This window comes from Macrotis lagotis, chromosome 4 (assembly GCF_037893015.1).
Source record: "Macrotis lagotis isolate mMagLag1 chromosome 4, bilby.v1.9.chrom.fasta, whole genome shotgun sequence".
Lineage (NCBI taxonomy): Eukaryota > Metazoa > Chordata > Mammalia > Peramelemorphia > Peramelidae > Macrotis > Macrotis lagotis.
In genome coordinates this window covers 255,309,586-255,330,340 of record NC_133661.1, presented here as the reverse complement: position 1 = coordinate 255,330,340, position 20,755 = coordinate 255,309,586, and the positions used below count along the sequence as shown (strand labels likewise).

The 20,755-nt window shown below is 36.2% G+C and overlaps 1 long non-coding RNA gene and 1 pseudogene across 1 annotated transcript in view; one reads left to right on the top strand and one right to left on the bottom strand.

The window, feature by feature from the left end:
• Positions 1–20,755, bottom strand: part of LOC141522402 (uncharacterized) — a 53,099-nt gene that overhangs the window by 21,060 nt on the left and 11,284 nt on the right. The window contains exons 2-3 of the long non-coding RNA XR_012478206.1: positions 3,792–3,892; positions 1,772–1,956 (exon numbers count right to left, since the gene is read on the bottom strand). This is a non-coding gene — a long non-coding RNA (uncharacterized LOC141522402). The remainder of the gene's footprint in view (positions 1–1,771; positions 1,957–3,791; positions 3,893–20,755) is intronic.
• LOC141520500 (pre-mRNA-splicing regulator WTAP pseudogene) lies at positions 15,043–15,913 on the top strand (annotated as a pseudogene).

The window sequence follows — 20,755 nt, the reverse complement described above, 5'->3', positions numbered from 1 at the left end:
ATATCTCATATTCATCAGAGAAATGTTGGAGTGAAGAGGGAAAAGAAACTTTGTTCTAGAATAAAGACCTGGGTTCAAATTTTATCTGTGATACTTATCACCTGTGGGAAGTTGCATGCCACTCTCCATGTCTTGATTTCTTTATTTTTTGATGAGAGGAGTTGGTAGTTCTTTGTGGTTCTTTGTGATCCCATTTGAGGTTTTCTTGACAAAGATCCAGGAGTGGTTTGTCATTTCCTTCTCCAGATCATTTTACCCATGAGGAAACTGAGGCTAAGTGACTTGCCCGGGGTCACATAGGTAGCAAGTGTCTGAAGCTGAATTTGAACTCAGGAAGATGTCTTCTTGACATTAGTCTTAGCACTCACTCTTTCCACTACTCTACCTTGCTGTCTGCTAGGCTCTGAGATCCCTTCTAGCTCTAAATATATAATTCTATAAATTCAATTTATCTCTAGTCAACATTTAAAAATTACCCACTAAGTACTCTCCTAAATATTAAGCCTGCAAATAAAAATATGAAACAGTTCCTACCTTTAAGGGACATGCATTTGTTCAAATCTAGGTCTGTTTGAATTGCATCCTGTTTGAATTCTATTTCTTATTTACTCTAGTGCTCCAAGGTAACAAAATGAGTAGAGATGTGGACAAAAATGAGAGAGAAAAGAGAAAGAGCAGCAGTGATTATATAGATGCTACAAATGACTCAATACTGGAAGAAGACTTAGGCTCTTTAAATAAGACTCTGCTTGTTAGTAGAGACTGATTGCTCAGGGCTCCAAGTCAGCATAAGGTGTGGAGTTAGCAAGAGCCTGGGAGAACAGAGATTCTTATCTTCTGGCTTCCCCTTTGAGAGAGAAGGTACACGGTTCCAAATTTTCTTCATGGAGAGAACTTTGAAGAGAAAGAAAGAGTCTAGGAACAAAGCTAACATGTAGAACAACCTGCAATTCATCCCACCATTCCTTAGACACTACAGACTGCTGAGAATTTCCCCTTGGGTGAAAACTGGAATTCTTTGTGTGTTTGTGTGTGTGTGTGTGTGTGTGTGTGTGTGTGTGTGTGTCTGTGCTATCTCTCTGTCTCTATCCCTATCCCTCTGTCTCTGGCTCTCTCTGCATCTGTCTTTTTTCCTCTCTCTGTCTCTATCAGTCTCTTTGTCTCTGTCTCTGTCTCTCTCTGTTTCTGTCTGTATCTGTCACTCTATCTGTGTGTGTGTCTCTGTCTCTCTCTCTTTGTCTCTCTGTCTCTGTCTCTGTCTCTGTCTCTCTCTCTGTCTCTCTCTCTCTCTCTCTCTCTCTCTCACACACACACACACACACACACACACACACACACACACACAGAAGGAGAGTTCTTTCATTGATCTATCCCTAAATTCTCATCTGTTTAACTTCTCTGATTTCTGTTTTCTACTAGGTTGCATATTCCAGTTTATTTGCCATTCTCTATATGGTTTTCATCTAAGTAGTTTTTAGTGGGAAGGGAGTCAAGTACTGGAGAAATAGTTTGGGACACTCCTTCCCCACTAGGGGATAAAAGACAGCTAGGACCACTTAGAGGATAGAACACTGAATTCAAATCTTAACTCAGGCAATTACTGGCTCTATGACAGCAGCCAAATCACTTTAACCAACCTGTACCTCAGCTGCGTCATCTATAAAATGAGATGATTGTGCTCATTGACCTCTAAGGTCCCTTCCAGTTCTAAATCTAGGATCATATGACAAACCCTTCCAAGACAGGAACTTTCTCAGAAAATTATGCTTACCTTCCTGAGGATGACTGTGGAGATGGGGAGCAGGTAAACAGCAGGCCATCTACAGAGCAGGCAGATGTCTAACTGGGCAAGATGAATTGTTTGATGAGGAGACAGTTGGAGACTAAGGAATAGATTCAGGTTCACTTGGGTGGCAGATGTACTCATTACTCATGAGAAGTTCAAGAGAGATATTCCTGAAACAAAAAGAGAAGGTGAAATCCAGTGAAATTCCACAGAGGTTATATTCGTTCACCTCTATTTGACTCTGCAGCTAATCCTCTATGATGTAGCAATATAGACCCACTGCAGAGGGAGGTGAGAAAGGGAAAACAAAATAGGAAGGAACTGAAAGACTCAACCAGAAGCCCCTTTGGGTTCAGCATATTCTTTAGCAAAGGACAGAAATTTCTATTCCATCCCTTACAGAGCCAGTCAGTCAATAAGCAAAAATGTATGAAGTGCCTACTATGTGCTAAGCTCTGAAGCATTGTGCTAAGTGTTGGGCTGAAGCACATTCTGAAATGGGATTGCTTCTGTTACATTGTCCAAAACTGCCACCAAGTACCAGTTTTAAAATAGCCAGATGTTCCAGGCTTTCACCATTGTATAAAAGAAACCCAGAGTTTGATTTTCATTGGGTTTGGGGTTGAGTGGACATCTGAGAATGTTGACATTTGCTTTTTGCAAAAAAATATATAATTTAAGAAAAGAAACCAAAGATGAATAGCTAAAATCAAAGTAAACTTTGATAGTGTTTTTCCTAATAGTCAAAATAGAATATATAATTTATTATTTATAATATAACTTTATGTATCTAAAACATAATTAGATATGGATATTTTATATAATATATAAATATATTAAATCTATAATTAAATATACTTAGTACACACACATACAAAGTCATATGTATGTACACATATGTATATATAGTTTTCCTTTTGTTGTTTTTCTGCTTGATTCTTCCTCACAGAATCAGTTCCCTCAAAGAATAGCTCAATGATTCAAGGTTATCTGAAGACTGGCTGCATAGTCAACCTTTATCTCTAGGACAGATGGTTTCTTATCATATGTACTACATACTGCCTTTGTCCTGCCAGTCCTTTATTCTCTTCTTTTAAGTGGGCAATTTAACTGTCCTTTTTTTTTTTTTAATGTCAATTCTTTTCAATACTTCACAAAGAGAGGATTCACCCCTTTCTGGTATTGAGAAGCAGACAGAGGTGACTGGGTTCTTTAATCATGAGAATCAAATGTTTTTGGAGGAATTCATCTAAGGTTTTAAATTTTGATATGTTCTGGGTCTATGGCATATCTGGTTTAAAAGGTATTCTTATTTACCAACAATAAATTTTAAGATTATATTAAAAGGAGGGTCCATTTATAATAATTCTGAAAAGCATCAGATTTTTTTTATAAATTAACTTACCTAAAATACACAAGACAACCATCAGCCTATATAACTATTATAAGTGAAGAAAATAAAGCAGAGGCATCCAATATGCATGGATGAGTTGAATTAATCTAGCAAAAATGAGACTATTCCCCTTCTCAATATATAATATTTAATGCAAAACCAATCAAGCTATCAAGAGATTTCTTTAAAGAACTGAATAAAGTAATAACAATTAAATGACAAAGAAACAGACAAGAATAACAGGTATACATTAAGTATTAGACATAAACAGTGCTGATGAAGGTGATCTTTCAGTCCAAGATTTTAAAACATACACAAAGCAATTATCAACAAAACTATATGTGTGATAATGGGGAAAAAGAGAGAGATAAACAGTATACATGAAACATTTAACCATAAATCCATACAAAAATTTGCCTTAAACTGGGATAGAAAATAAAAACTGGAGAAAAGATTTATTACTTAAATGTATGTTGAAAGAATTGTCAGCACCTTGGAGTGATTTAGATTCATATCATATGCCATATGCCTCAACAAAGTTCAGTTAGATGATGGATTTAAACATTTCAAAAACCTTTCAAAAAATAAGTTCAAATAGAATAAGGGACTTACCTGGGATCATGGAGGAGAGAGAACTTTTTTTCCTCTTTCAAGAAATACAAAGAATTATTAGGAAAATAGTGGTGTGCTTGGTACATTAATATGACAAATATCTGTAGAACAAAAGATATGAATAAAAAAGGATGAACTAGGAAATATTTATGGCAAATATAAAGATCTGACATTAACATATAGAAGTTATAGGAAAGAACTAGAAGCAAAATGTTTTAGATATTTATTACCATATTTGACCCTCACAAGGTAGAACAGTGGAAAGAGTTTTGGCTTTAGAATCAGGAGGATAGGAGCTTGAGCCCAGCCTCAGATACTTGACACTTACTAGTTGTGTGACCTTGGGCAAGTCACTTAACCCTGATTGCCTTGCATCCAAGACCACCATTAGTCTTTCTGATCTGTATCAGAACAGTGGACCCAAATGACTCTGGAAGAGAAAGTAAGGATGATGACTTAGTACAGCACCCCCTCACTCAAATCCAATTCATGTGCTTGTCTTGGCATCACCTCCCTCATGTCATGGTCTCCTTCAAGAACAAAGGACAGGGGCAGCTAGGTGGCACAGTGGATAAAGCACCAGCCCTGGAGTCAGGGTTCAAATCCAGTCTCAGACACTTAATAATTACCTAGCCTTGGGAAGCCACTTAATCCCATTGGCCTTGCAAAAAACTAAAAAAAAAAAAACAACCTTATCATAGTAAAATTGAGTCCTGTTTGTAATTTAGAAAAAGACAACCTGAGATATCTAACAATAATCAAATGCTTATATAAATTATGGCATATTAACATAATACAATACTATAGTGCAATTTAAAGAGACAAGTCTGAGATACAATACAAAATCTGGATGAATCTTTGGGGAAATAATGCAAATTTTTAAAAGTCAGAACCAAGTACATATTAATTACAATCATGTAACAGAAAAAATAGAAGTAGTCTTGCTAGTCTGATCTGACTTGGTTGCTTCCCATGAAACTGAGAACACTCCCTGTTCCTTTCTGGTGGCACCATAATGAGGCCACTTGGGATATGTGCTCTGGCTTCTTACTAAAGAGTGCCTTTCACCTCTGGAAAGAAGGCTATATTGAAGAAGAAAAGTTACTCAGTGAATTTTTTTTAGGTTTTTTTTTGCAAGGCAAATGGAGTTAAGTGGCTTGCCCAAGGCCACACGGCTAGGTAATTATTAAGTGTCTGAGGTCGGATTTGAACCCAGGTACTCCTGACTCCAAGGCCAGTGCTTTATCCACTGTGCCTCCTAGCTGCCCCACTCAGTGAATTTTAAAGAAAATAAAATTTTTGCTCTTGATCTCTTTTTTCTCTTTCCATTTAAGAAGTGAGTCCAGTCATACATCTCTTTATTCCTACCTGACTGTTTTCCTTTGGCCTTTCACTTTTTACTCCCACTCAGAGTATCTTCTTCTGAATACATTCCCCATACGTTTTCTGTTTTCTTTTATAAGTTTTTTCTCCTATCCCAAACTCCTAAGTACAAAACAGAACTCAACTTCACCCCTTCCCTTCAAAACCCATTTTTACTTTAAACTCACTTATTTCCATTGAAAGTCCTTCTAGTAACTTAGGTTCAGAACTTAGGGTACATCTTCAACTCTTCATTGGCCTTAATCCTACATAGTTAATTGTCAACTCTAGTTGATTCTACCTCTACATCTGTTTAATCTGTCCCTTTTTCTTTATTCAGCCAACTTCCTAGTTCAGGTATTTATTATTTCTGACTAAGTTCTGTCCTGATTTCCTGATCCCCTTCATGTTTAAGTACTTTTGCTTTTCATAAAATTATCTTACATTTATTTACTTATATATTATATAAACGAGTATAATGTAAGCTCCTTGAGGAAAAGAACTTAAAAATGTCTTTTTATCCCCAGTGCCTGGACTTCTGTACATGGTAAATAAGTTTTAATAAAGATGTGAGAAAGCAAAAAACTTGGGAGCTCATTGTTAAAACTTATAAAGGGAGGAATGTGAGTCAGGTAGATGGAAGACAATGACTTTGTTACTTTTTTATAGCTCAAATTCATTTGTATACCAAGCTGGTGAGGATCTTGGGAATTTGAAACCATAAATTAAATGTCTGGGAAAAAGGACTAAAATCTAGTCCTAGTCTATGGGAATTAAAAGAAAAAATATTATACCAGAGCTCTCTCATTCAGCCCTTGTTCATCATTCCTCTTTTCTAGGTTACTTATATTCTCTGATTGTGGCTAAGAATTATCAGAGATCTGTCATTCAGTAGAAACTTCTAGCAAATGGGACAGCAGGTAGTTCTGAGAACTACAACTAAAGCCTACTTTCTATATTAAAAAGAAGATTTATACTCATGAAACTTAAAGAAAAACATCTAGTAGTGACCCCAAGGCCATTGGAGAAGCTCCTGACAAAGGTTATGTTATGCTCTATTGAATCAAGAATCCTTAGAGGACTAACAAAGATGAAGAAGCCTTTTGAGGGTCCTTTGGATAACAAATAATTAGTGACAGGAGATCTCAGATGAATTCTTTGTCCCATTGGCCCACAATAAAGTTAATATTGCCTAATCAAATGTCAACATAAAAAATTACTTTTCTGAATTGCTCTAAATCACTAATTATTAGAGAAATGCAAATTAAAGCATCTCTGAAGTACTACCTCACACCTCTCAGACTGGCCAGTATGACCAGAAAGGAAATGAACTATGTTGGAAGAGTTGTGGGAAATCTGGAACACTAATACACTGTTGGTGGAACTGTGAACTCATCCAACCTTTCTGGAGAGCAATTTGGTATTATGCCCAAAGGGCAACAAAAATGTACATACCCTTTGATCCAGCAATACTACTACTGTATCTATACCCTGAAGAGATGATGAAAAAAAGGATAAAAACATCATTCATACCTAAATATTCACAGCAGCCCTTTTTGTGATGTCAAAGAATTGAAAATTAAGTGAATATCCTTCAATTGAGGAATGGCTTAATAAACTGTGATATATGTATGTGATGGAACACTATTGAGCTATTAGAAACCAGGAAGGATGGGAATTCAGGGAAGCCTGGAAGGATCTGCATGAACTGATGCTGAGAAAGATGAGCAGAACCAGAACACTGTACACTCTAACAGCAACATGGGGGTGATGGTCAACCTTAATGGACTTGATCATTCCAGTGCAACAATCAGGCACAATTTTGGGCTATCTGCAATGGAGAATACCATCTGTATCCAGGAAAAGAGTTGTGGAATTTGAACAAAAACCAAAGACTATTACCTTTAATTTTTTTTAAAAAAAACCCATTATCTTATTATGTAATTTTGCTATCTCTTATACTTTGTTTCTTCCTTAAAGATAAGACTTCTCTCTCATCACATTCAACTTGAATCAATGTATACCATGGAATCAATGTAAAGACTAACAGAATGTCTTCTGTGGGGGGGGGGAGGAAAGATTGGGGGAAATTATAAAATTCAAAATAAATAAAATCTTTCTAAAAAAAAAAGAAAGAAAAGAGTTGTTTTTCTGGACCCTGATTTGACAACCATGCTGCAAAGAGAACAATGCCCCCTTTCTATTTGCCTTTTTTTTTTCTTTTCTTTTTTATTTGTGTCTTTGTATTCCTAATGCTTAACACAGGGCTTTGCACATAATAAACACTTAAGAATTAAGTGCTTATATAGTAAACCTGTTGAAGTGAATTGAAGTGAAATGATTGTGGAAGAGTGACCCAGTATGAACAAAGCAAATAGCTCTATTCCTGTCAAAAGCAGAAATGAGTCTCTAGTGCTTTAGCATTAGTCTTGAGTAAAATAAAAAAGACTCATTTGTTTCAGAAAAAAAATGGATTCAATAGAAACATGAGGATGATAGAAAGGAGAGTGGATTGGGGAAGGAATAGTCAGAAGCAAAACACTTTTGAGGAGGGACAGGATAAAAGAAGAAAGAATAGAATAAACAGAGAGAAATGGAATGGAGGGAAATATAGTTAGCAATAGTAAATGTGAAAAAAAATTTGAAATGTTTCTCTGGTAAAGGCCTCATTTTATAAATATGTATGTAGAACTGAGTCAAATTTATAAAAATAAGAGCCAATCCCCAATTGACAAATGTTCAAAAATATGAACAATTTTCAGATGAAATAAAAGTTATCAATTGCCATCTGAAAAAATGCTGCAACTCACTAATGACTGGAGAAATTCAAATTTTAAAAATCGTGAGGTGCTACTTTATACCTTTTAGGGCTAATAGGACAAAAAAGAAAAATGACAAATGTTAGAGCAGATATAGGAAAAAATTAGACATTAATGTATTGCTGATGGAATTATGAACTGATTCAACCATTCTGTAGAGCAATTTGGAACTATGCCCAAAAGCTATGAAAGTATGTATACTCTTTGACCTAGCAATGCTACTATTAAGTCTGGGACCAAAAGAGTTATACAACAAAAAGGAAAAGTATTTATAGTACCTCTTTTCTGGAGGCAAATAATCGGAAATTGAGGGGATGCCCATCAAGTGGGGAATAGTTGAACAAATTGTGCTATGTGATTATATTGGAACACTATTCTGCTGTAAGAAGTGATGAACGGGATATTCTCAGAAAAACCTAGAAAGTCTTATATGAACAGATACAAAATGAAATGTACTGTGTACCAAATAACAACAACAAGATGATCAACTGTGAATGACTTCGTTTTTCTTAGCAATACAATGTCTGAAGCAATGCTGAACAACTTATGAAAACCATTGTTCATCTCCAGAGAAAGAACTGATAGTAACCAAATACAGATTGGAGTATACGTTTTAAAAATTTTATTTTTCCTGAGTGTTTTTTTTTGGTCTATATTTTCTCTTACAACATGACTAATATGTGAGTGGGATAAAGTCTGAAATTTCTTTAGTAGAATATTATAGATTGGAGAATAGTTAACTATATGTCCCTCCTCCCTTCACAAAGCAACCTCTGGGATATTGGTGAAGATTCAACTGACCCCACATTATCTGTTGTAGTCTGGATGACCATTCAATCCCTGGGGTTGAAGAGATAATCTGGCTTCGGTTTGAATTTTATGCTCTTTTCCCTAGATTAGCTTGCTGGTCTAGATTGTAAAACCACATTCCTCATTAATGAGGATGGGTCAGTGGGGGACAGGAATCAAGTTAGGATAAATGTGATTCTTGGGCCTTTTGTTTTTGCCTCAATCTGTAATTGATTGTGGCTCATTCCTTGAGAAACGAATAAAGCTTTCTCTTCATACCTTGAGAGATCTTCAAAATTTATTTAAGTGGCATTTGTCCCACACATATGGAAATGTTTTGTGTGACTAAACATGTAAAATCTATGCTGAATTGCTTGCCTTCTCACTGGAGGTTGGATAGGGTGAGAAGAAGGGAGAGAATTTGGAATTCAAAGTGTTAAAAATTAATATTAAAATCATTTTTAAAAGTAACTGAGGAAAAATAAAATACTAAATGAGTACGAATGAAACAGAGAAGGATATGACAAATCATTCCATTAGATTTGCCAATAAAACCCTGAAAGGTGTCATGAAAAGTTGGACATGATTGAAATGGATGAACAAAAGCAACAAGAAGTTTTCAGGTGTTAATTCATGGGTTCCAGGCATGACCTTCCAAACCAGAGAGTTGACAAATTTCTAGATAGTGAAAGCAAATAAAGTATGCAATTTAGAAAATTCAATTGTACATTTGTCTCCCATGCCTTTAATCCAAACCATGTAAAAATGACCCTTTAATCTTGAATCCAAGCCCATAAATCAGGTACGATAGATGAGAACAGTTTTCCAACAAGAAGTGGCAAAATGGTTTGGGTATACATAGATCATATAGAACTTGCTCTATTGTCCTAAATAAGATCCATTTTTCAAATTACTTTATTACTTTGATCATTCATTCACTCACTTGCTTATTCATGTATCTATCAAATATTTATGATGCATCAGCTAAGTATATGGTACCTTCAGTATTGTTTCTAATTTAAGTTTTTTATTAGCATGCAGACAATTCCATTAGCATAGAACACAAACACATCCACACACACAGACATACACACACAATAAATTTCAGTAGCTTCCTATTGATTCAAGGATCAAATACAAAATTCTCTGATTGGTACTTGTAGCTCTTCCCAACCTGGTTTCAACCTTCATTCTAGAATTATATATATTGCTTCCCTTTATGCTCCCTACAATCCAGCTGAATTTTGTTCAGGCAACAAGCATTTATTGAGTTATTACTAAGTGCCAGTCACAGTGCTAGGCATTTGAAGAAAGACAAAAACAATGTCTCTTTCCTCAAGGAGTTTACATTCTACTGGGGTAGACAAGTAAAAAATTGTACATAATATATCAACTCAAAGGGAAGGACACCAGCAATTGGTAGAACCAGAAAAAGCTTCATGCAGAAGGAATTTGAGTTGCCTTTTGAAAGAAGCCAGGGAAACTAAGAGGTGAAGGTGAGACAAGAAAGCAATCCAAATATGGGGGGGGCCAATGAAAAGATACAAAGATAGAAGATGGAAGTTGGTATGTGAAAATTAGTAAATAGACCATTATAGTTAAATTGTGGGGCTGCTAGATGGTACTATAGATAGAGTGCTGGCCTAGAGTCAGAAGGACCCATCTTGCTGAATCTAAATCTGGCTTTAAAACACTTACTAGCTATGACATTAAGTCCCCTTTTGCCTACAATTCCTTATATGCAAAATGAACTGGAGAAAAAAATAGAAAACTACTCCATTATCTTTGCCAGGAAAACTCCAAATGGGGTCATAAAGAGTTGGACAGGACTGAAAACAGCAAAATTGGATTGTAGAAAGCACATAAGAGAGTAAACTATAAGAAGATTGTAGAGGTAGGAAGGAATCAAGTTGTAAAGAGCTTTAAAAGTCAGATAATGGAATTTATATTTGATCCTAGGGGGTAATAGGGAGATACTAGAGAGTTTATTGATTAGATAAAAAATTTGGTAAGATGTATGCTTTAGGAAAATCACCTTGGAAACTAAGGGGAGGATTGATTGCAGTAGGGTTAGACTTGTAACAGGCAAACCAAACTGAAAACCATTGCAATAACCCAGGTAAGAGCTAATGAAGGTCCTGAACCAAGATGGTGGCAGTGTGCCAGAGAGAAGGGGAGATACTCAAGAATTATCATAAGGATAAAAATAACAAGACTTGGCAACAGATTGGCTATGTGAAGTGACTTCAAGTAGAGGGTTGAAGATGACATTGATGGTTGAAACCTGGGAAGATGATGATAATTGCAAAAGAAATTGTTATTTCTCCTTAGTTTTCAAAAAGGACCAATGATATCATAGGTCAGTATCTTGAATTGAAGTGAGACAGAGTTGCACAGATCATTAGCTTCACTCTCTCTGTCAGTGATTGAAGTCCTATTGCAAGACAAAATTCAAAACAGTTGGTGATAGCTGTGGTGCAGTGTATGACCTTGGTATCTTGGATGTCTGAACAAACTGTAAGAACTCCTAACTTCAGTGGCCTTCATGACCATTGGAACAATTTGTTTACATCTACCCTTTCTACCAAAGAAAGTCTTTATATGCTTGGGGTTGACATCACCTTAATTCACCAATAAGTTTGAGACCTGTTAGTTACCCCTCAACCTGGTTTAGCCCATCTGCCAAGATAATTTGCTGGGGGTGTGACCACAGCACATGCTCCAGTTTCTTGGAGCCACAAGTGAGAGATGGATCACCAAAGGTGATTGAGCAGCACTGAATAAACCTGGAAAGACCTCACACCCAAAATACTAGTTCTCCCCAAACATCCCAGTAATAGAGAAGTTCAGAAGAGGGGAGAATTGGGAAGAAAGATAGAGTTCTTTTCTGGACATGTTGAGTTTGAGACATCTATGAGTCATTTAGTTTGAGATGTCCAAGAGAGTGGATCCAGGATCATCTGCATAGAGATGATAATTAGTGATGAGATCACCAAGAGAAATAATATAGAAGAAAAAGAGAAGATGGTGAAGGGTAGCCAGTTAAACCAGTTAGTGAGCTTTTCATAGTTTAAAATTCACCAAAGGACACTGAGGAAGGATCAAACAGGTAGGAGAAGAACCAAGAAGGGAGCAGCATCTTGAAAAATCTAGAGAGGAAAAGGGAATGATCCACAGTATCAGAGACTGCAGAGAAGTCAACAAGGATAAGGAATGAGAAGGAGCCTTTTATATTTGTCATAAGAAACTCCTGGCAACTTTGAAAGAGCAGTTTCAATAGAAGGATGAGGTTGGGTAACAGATTACAAAAGATTTAGAATCAAGTGAGAGAAGCTGAAGATGAAGAGGAGGCAGCACTTATGTTTTTTCCAAGGAGTTCAGTCAGGAAGGAGAGGGAAATATAGGACAATAACTAGTAAGGGTGGTCCACATCAAGAAAGAAGCTTTTCCTTAAGGATGAAGGAACCATGAACATATTTGTAAATATTAGTGAAGGGGCTCATGGATAGAGAGAAATAGAAGATTAAGGAGAAGGATAGTAGAAACAATCTCCTAGAAAAAATGGTGGGGATCAAGGGTACATATAAAAGAAAAAGTCACTTCTTGTCAGACAAGAGTGAAGGAAGAGTTGGTAGGGGAAGATGTCTGAATGATGTGAGATCTTAAGGAAAGAAAAGGAAATAGCTCTCAACAAATGGTACAGATTTTGTTTATATTAAATGTGTATATGTTGCTCCCTAGAGAAGGTAAAAGTCCCTTTGGGACAGGGATTATTTGTGTCATTGTATCCCTAAGCAAAGTGGCTGACATGTAGTGCCTTAAAATGTTCATTATTTTCTTGCTTACTTGGATTTTCTTTCCAGGGTTGAGAAGAAAGTTAGAAGTGTGGGAGAGTGGGAGAGTACTGAATTTGAAGTCAAATTCTGCCTCAGCCACTAACAACTGACTGATCCTATACCTTATCTTTACAATGAGAATAATAATAGCACCTACTTTACGAAATTGTTGTAAAGATCAGACTATATAAGTGTGTGATGTGCTTTTCAAATTTTAACCTCTGTATAAATATTAGTTATTATTATTTGTGTTGGCCTAAATTTGGCCTATCCTCCCCTATTCAAGCATCAACATTTAGTAATATGATGGGCACTAGCAAGCTAATCTCTAGAGGCCATGCTGCCAGTGTATGCTTTGAGCACATTGAAACTGTCTATCCATTTTTGGCTGCTCTCCACTTAGATGCTTTATGTTCTTTTAGTTTCAAAGAGCCCTCATTTTTGATGATGTTTCTGGGATTTGGCCTTCTGCTTTCTGGCTCCTGGTTCTGTCTGATTGATCCACATCAGCTCACCTCAGCACTCTTAGTTTCTTCTTTCTCTCTGGGGATGAGTTTTCAGTTCCTGACATTGTTCCTTGGTGACAGCCCTTTCCCATCCATTACTCCTGACCTGCGAATCATAAAATTCTGACATAGCTCACTAACCCATGTAACAGCTAACTGCCCCAGCTTCTGTGCTTCCAGTAATCCACTGGACCCTGCTAGCTAGAATGCATTGTCCATCCTCTTTGAATGTCAATTCATGTGCATGTTCTAGTCTCTTCTCTCTAAGATCCCTTTTCTTTTAAGTTTCCTTGACAGAAGAAGCTCGGGAAAATATACGACACCAATAGAGGTTCATCTGATTAGAACTGAGAAGAGGGAGTAAATTCATTAAAGATTCTCATTTTTGAAAAAATACTTTAATAGTTTTCCAATTATATACAATAGTAGTTTCTACCTATCATTTTTGTAAGGTTTTGAATTTTACAATTTTTCCCCACCCTCCCTTCCCTCCCCCATCCCCCCACAGAAGGCAGTCTGATAATCTTTACATTGTTTCCATGCTATACATTGATTGAAATTGGACATGTTGAGAGAGAAATCATAACCTTGAGAAGAAAATAAAACATTGCAGATAGCAAAATTATGTTCCATATAAGAAACTTTTTAAAAAAATTAAAGTTAACAGACTTTGGTCTTTATTTAAACTTCACAATTCTTTCTCTGGATACAAGTGGTATTCTTCATCAAAGGTACTCTAAAATCATCCCTTATTATTGCATTGATGTAATGAGCAAGTCCATCAAGGTTGGTCATCACCCCCATGAATTCATCAAAGATTCATGATTTTGTCTCCCCTGATGTAACCCTTCTTACAACTTACTAAAAGTTGTTATGCCCAAGAAGCATATTGAGCAGTAGCAAATTTGGAGTAAAACTAGGAAACCCAAGCAAGAAACCCCTAGTAGTGCAAGAACTGCCACCAGTTCAGAAGCTCTACTGAAATTATTACTTGCAGTTTTAACCAGTATTTCTTTCTGGTAGCCATGAACTGCACTAAATGTGGTACCATGAGTTTGAATATATTGTGCTGAATTTAGGGGAAGGGCAACAGTGCTAATTAGAAGATCTTCTAACTGCTTTGCTAAGGGCTTGGATACAAATCCTTGTTCAAAACTTTCTTAAACATATTCTTTATCTATTCCCCCCCCCAAAAAAAAACAGTTCTCATGGCTCAAAACTTTATTGCTCTATAAGCAACCAGGTTATGGGCTTTTTATGAACTTAATTAGCAAGTGCCCAATTCACACATACTCTATCCCAAGCAGAGAAGAAGGGAAGAGGAAAGAAGAGTGGCTCAAAGTTTAGTTTTTCTTTTGGAAGAGCTCTCATGGTCGGGAGAGATTGAGGAAGGGGCAAGAGAAAGTGATATAAAAACAAAAGTCAGTAATTAACTTTCAAGAGACCTGAGATAGGGGCAGCTAGGTAGTACAGTGGATAGAGCACTGACTCTGGAGTCAGGAGGACCTGAGTTCAAATCCAACCTCAGACACTTAATAATTATCTAGCTGTGAGGCCCTGGGCAAGCCACTTAACCCCATTACCTTGCAAAAACCTGAGAGAGAGAGAGAGACCTGAGATAAAAAATGGAGAATAAATCGTAATAATTGAAGGAAGGATAATAAAGGAATGATTTTTATATGTATTATTTCTTAAAAATTAAAATTCTTGATTTCTTTTTTCCCAAAGCTATTTTGTAAAAGTAAGTCCTAAATAAAGGGTAGTTCTTTAAGGGAAGAAGAGGAGGACCTGTTCTTTAAGGCTCAGGGTACCTAAGTGGCTTGGAGTGATGAAGTCAACCAAACCTTGCTCATGCATCCATGAGGGCTCCAGCACCTTGGTTGGTTTATATGACAATCTGGTAGCATTAGCAATAGTCTCAGTGTAGAGAAAAAGTAAAATGATGGATGAAAATAGTTTGACTCAGCAAAACAAAGTTAATGATGTAACTAGTTTGAGTGAATCTGAAGAAAAACTAAAACTGCAATAAGAGTCTGCAAGAAGAGAAAGCATTCTTTTGAATCTGACTACCAAGGAACAAGAAATGCAAGAGTATATTACTGAAATCCAGTACCCCACACAACAGCCTAGCATTGTCTGAATAAGATCAATATTGAAGGATGAGCAATCCACTTGTTTTTCCTAAAAATGAAAAGTAAACTGGAATGAACTAAAGTAAAACAGGGACAAGCCCACAATGAACTGAGTGCATGGGAATTTACTCCTGATTACCTAAGACTCAAAAAGTTAATGGTGAATTATCAGATGCTAAATCAAGAAATCAAGAATATGGAGGGCAATAGTCTCAGGGATGAATTGTACAACTTGAAGGAGAGTTGGCTTTAAAGAAGAAATATAATGGAGAACTTAAGGGCAAGAGGATAAACAATGACTTCATTATTCTACTTAGAGTGGTAAAGGGTATGCAGAAGACCTTTCTGGTTCTTCAGTCACATCTGAAGGAGACTGACCATCTGTTAGCTCAATATCAGCAGTAGCTGTTAGAGATCTTGGTCCTGGGCACCAGCAGGACTCCAGAAGGACTACATTTTCTTATGTTTTAGACCAGGGAGAGATCATGAGAAATAACTGCAGGCCTATGGCTAATGGACCAAATAACAGTAGCTCCTCCCATCAAAAAACATCTGAGCCTTGATATTTTGGGGAGGGTAACACAATTGAAGATGAATATATCTCCAGGGAATAATAATAAGGTCTCCACTGACAGGAGGACTTGTAGAAGAGGTAGTAGTTACATTAACTCAGTATGACAAATAAAAGAAGACTTTCCCATAGGCAGTGAAAACTCTCACATACCACTCAATGGACACAGACTACAATCATGATCCTTAAATGGAAAACAGATACTGGGAAAGATAACCAAACTCTTTTGTGTGCAGAACGGTTTTTCACTCATTAAAATGTATAGGGTTTGGTTTTGTAGCATTCTTCCAGCAACATTTTTATATAGTGTCCTGAAAAAAAATCATTTAACACATGGCCTCCTGTCGCAAGTTGCCTTTTTTGTTTATTTTGCTTCATCTCATGTTCACCATACTTTGGAAATTCTAACAGTTAATTACTTTTTAAAAGGTCATTTGTATGGGCTAAAATTATTTTTACATGAATCAATATAAAATTGAAAATGGAAATAATTTCCAGGAAGTATAACACAGAGAGGTTTGTACAAATCCATATATATTTAGGACCTTTGCTGGATAAGAGGATTCTTACTCATACTGTTCCCTTTTTATGTAATATTCAGATTTGTTATAGTAATTGTGGGTTTTTGACTGCCCAGGTTGCCTGGTATAGGAATTTTATTATTAAAAGGTAGATTGTTGTTGAGGCCCATAGCAGTTTCAGAGTTAATTACAGCTCTTCTCCATCATATGGCTGTGAATTTTCTCTTTAGGTATCCAAATGTTTAAGAATTTTGTCTGCAAGGTTATTCATGAACTTTCATGAACTCTTGTATCCCATTAATGCAGATTGCTTTATGACTCCACTATGTCTTGCCTCTGATGACCAAACTAGATAGCACACTGGATCGAGTGCTGAATCTGGAGTCAGAAAGACTCATCTTGCTGAGTTCAAATTTGGCCTCAGACATTTACTTGGTGGGTGACCTGGGAAAGTCACTTAACCCTTTTGTCTCAGTTTCCTTGTCTATAAAATGAACTGGAGTATCTTTGCCAAGAAAAACCCAAACATCTGAACAGCAAAACTGACAACCTAAATAACAATTTTTAATAAAGTAAAAAAAAAATTAAAATTCTTTCAAAACATGTGCATACACAGGAGAATCAACCGAATGGTATATAGTAGGGTATCATAAAAATGTGAAAAGCAAACCAACTCCAAAATCTAGATGTAAATCAAGAAACTCACATTATAATCTGCCCTCTATCACTAATGTGGTAGATCCCACTAATGTGGGATCAAGGAAAAATCAGTTCACTTCTTTAGGGCTCTGTTTCCTCACTTGTAACATGTGGGCCTTGGACTAGTTGAGCTCTCAGATCCTTTCAGTATTAATGTCCCATGATTTGATGGAATGAAAATATGCATAGCAGCTATTTTTGTGATGGCTAGAAACTGAAAACAAAGCAGATATCTACCAGGGAATGGTGCAGCATCATGCAGTTTGAGAAGGTCTAAATCTGGAGAGTTAAAATTAGTATCACTAGATCTGAGTGTGAATTCCTACCTTGCCACTCTGCCATCTAAATGATGTTGATAAGGTCATTTAACTTTCTTGGTTCTCAGTTTTCTCAACTATAAAATGAGTTGGAGGCACTGGTCAGCTTTTCAGAATCATAACTAAGCCAATAGATAATGGACTTAGGATCTAGTAGTAAGAGCTTAGCAGGCTATATTTAAGGGTTCAACATAATGAATTGGAATTCAGATAGATAAATGTGAAGTTCCTGCATTTTGAGTTCAAAAAATTGATTGGGGGCAGCTAGGTGGTGCAATGGATACAAACCTGAAGTCAAGAGGACCTGAGTTTTAAATCCCATCTCAGACACCTAATACTTACTTAGCTGTGTGATTTGGAGCAAGTCATTTAACCCCTTTGCTTTGCCCCCCTCCCCAAAATTATTGATCTAAGTGAGAAATAATAGGTGTCGCATCTTAATAAGGACACTATCCAAGTCTGAGATAAAGGTAGAGGTATTTGTCCTGCAACTCATAATATGTAGCTATTATCCCAAGCAAGTCAAATAGACTATTTGTGCTTTCTGTATTTATTCTCAGGTTCCTCTTTAGTCCTTTATGGCTTATACATTTTCTGTGGGGTTTAGAGAGGATTATTCTTTCAACTTAAACCTTTTTCTTTCTTATTCCTTCTATATTCTTGCATTCACTGAGACCTGGCTCTAATTTGATTACTTCATAATACAAATATTATTATCTCTATTTTATAGGTGAAAAAACTGGGTAATGAAGTGACTTTCCCAAGATCACACAGCTAGTAAGTGGCTATAGTCTGACTCCAAATGAAAAGTCCTTTCTACTATGCTAAATTAGCAATAAATTATACAAACTGCAACTATTTCCTGTGAAACCCAGAGAAAATTGTCTATAACAGACAGTTGCTCAAGATCACTGGACCACCTGAAACTCAATGCTGCTCAACTTCATTTTATTGATTTGATTCATTGCTTGATTGATTGGATAGTATTTTGACAAATCCAATTTGTCAAGTATGGCTTGCATTCTAATACTATCTTTCTAAATGTTTGCCAACCATTCTAGGCTTAGATACTTTAACAATTTAATAAGTACATTCTGCACTCTTTCAAGTCATTAACAAAAATATTGATCGGGGTTTGAGCTTAGGTCATATCTCTTGGAGGCAACTTGTTCTTATCCCCTCCTTCCTAGGCTAACAAACTAATAATGATGACTTTATTTTTTTCAGAAACCCAAGTATCCACTTTAGCCAACCCTCTATTTAACAAATGATCCCTTTTAGAGTTGTTCTAAGGACAGCTTGGTGGCACTATAAAAAGTGCACTAGTCCAGAGTCAGGAAGACCTGAGTTCAAATTTGACCTCAAATCACTAGTTGTGTGACCCTGGGCAAGTCAATTAACCTCAATTACCATCAAAAAAAAATATAGAGTGGTTCTTCTTAGTCCCAGAAAAGAAAGATTGATGAATCAAAGTTGCAGAAATGCAAATTTTCAAAGGAAAAACTTGTTAATTATGAAAGTTATCTATACAAGGAATACAGTGCTTTGGATGATAGTGAGTTCCTCTTCACTGGAAGACTTTGAACAAACATTAGAGAGACCTTATGTACATCCCTTCTCCAATTCCTCATTTTACATATGTGAAAACTAAGGCCCAAGATGGAAATAATTTGCCCAGGGTCACTAAGTTGTAAGTAGCAATTGGATGATCACTTGTCAGAGTATGACATTCCATCTCTTGTATCTTGTGTCAGCCATCTCATATTCCTGGAATGTACTTCCTCTCTTCTTTTAAGATGTAACTGCCTCTCAGCATCTATCTCGTCCTTTAAGAAATAACTTAATTAAGATATGGTGAACATGAGATAATGAACAATGAATAACAACAAGGGGGTTTCAGGAAGGGAGGTCTAAATGATGTCATTTCAATTCTGATTGTGTCATCAATAGCCAATCAGAAGACACGCCTTTATTGCTCAAGATTTTGCTCTGTCATCTTACTCTGTCAGACCTTACTAGAAGTCTTTAGTAACTTAGAGGCCATAGATCCAATTTATTGTTTACTGCTAGCCTAATTAATCATGCCTAGAACTTTGTGTCTCAGTTGACCTTAATATTCAAATATTGAATCAAATAACTTCTGAAAAGTGTTTCTACTCTGGGATTTTAGAATTCTGTCAATTAAAGTTGAACTTGAAGCTGAAAAAGTTTCAACACTAAGAACAAAAAAATAACAATACTGTCTGCTACACTGTCTTTCTTGATCATCCTCAACTGCTAGTGCCCTCTTCCCCAAAGAATCTTATAAATAACTGCTAGTATGATGGTTATGTTTATATGAATTTATTTTATACATATTCTCTGTGTGTGTGTATATATTTATATGTATATATATATATATACATATATGTGTGTGTGTATATACATGTAAGGTCTGCATGTTGTTGCCAATATAGATTATATATGTTCACTTGGGTCTATTTCTTGTAACTAGCAGGGAAGTATGAATAGATCTCTCTAGAGTTTCCTCCATCTACCATCCTCCAAGGGAGATGTTGATTCTTGATAGGAAGGAAACTGTAGACTGGGATCACAAACCCAACCATTCTGCTCTCTTCAGAGAAGGGTTACTAGGCAAGCATTATATCTCTCCACTCCCCTATATAGTTTTAGCCTTGGTGAAATAATTGTGAGTATTAAGCTAAACTCTCAGTCACTATATTTTACTGAAGAAAAAATATTTCAAACTAAAGAGTCAAGGTTTGACTCCCTTCTCACAAAATGCCAGTTAACACAAAGACCATACAAAGCAAATAGGAAATGAACCTATTTATCAAAGCAAATAGCAGAGAAATAAGAGAAGTTACACAGATGAGAATATATTGGACTGTATACAGAGTGAATGAACTCTCCCAATGGGAGTGAGATATTTTTGCTCAACTAAGAGAGGCAGTGCCAGATCTCATCCAAGGAGTAATTCTTCAAAGTCTTTAGCTGGAAATATGTTCATGATTAAACTACTTGGTCCTTTATATGTTAACTTCTTCCCAGAGTCTTTTTCTTTAGACTTTTCCTTGAAGAGAATCTGGAACTGCATGTCTTCTCTTAAATCTAGAACCTAGAGACAAGATCACTCTTCTCCCAAGCTTTTAGCAATTCCCATGCAGACTTGGAGCATGGAGTAATCAATCTCTATCTCATGCAAATGAACTTTGAGCTCTTGGTTACACTATGTCCTTGTTTTGTCCCCAATCACGAAGTACTTCTTGCAAGTAGGAATTGTTCTATTCTTTGTTCTTATAACACTTACCACAGTGTCTGGTACATAGTTGGTACTTAATAAATTCTAATTGCTTGATTAATACTATAGAAAAGGGATGTCCTTTTTTTAAGGTTTTTTGCAAGGCAATGG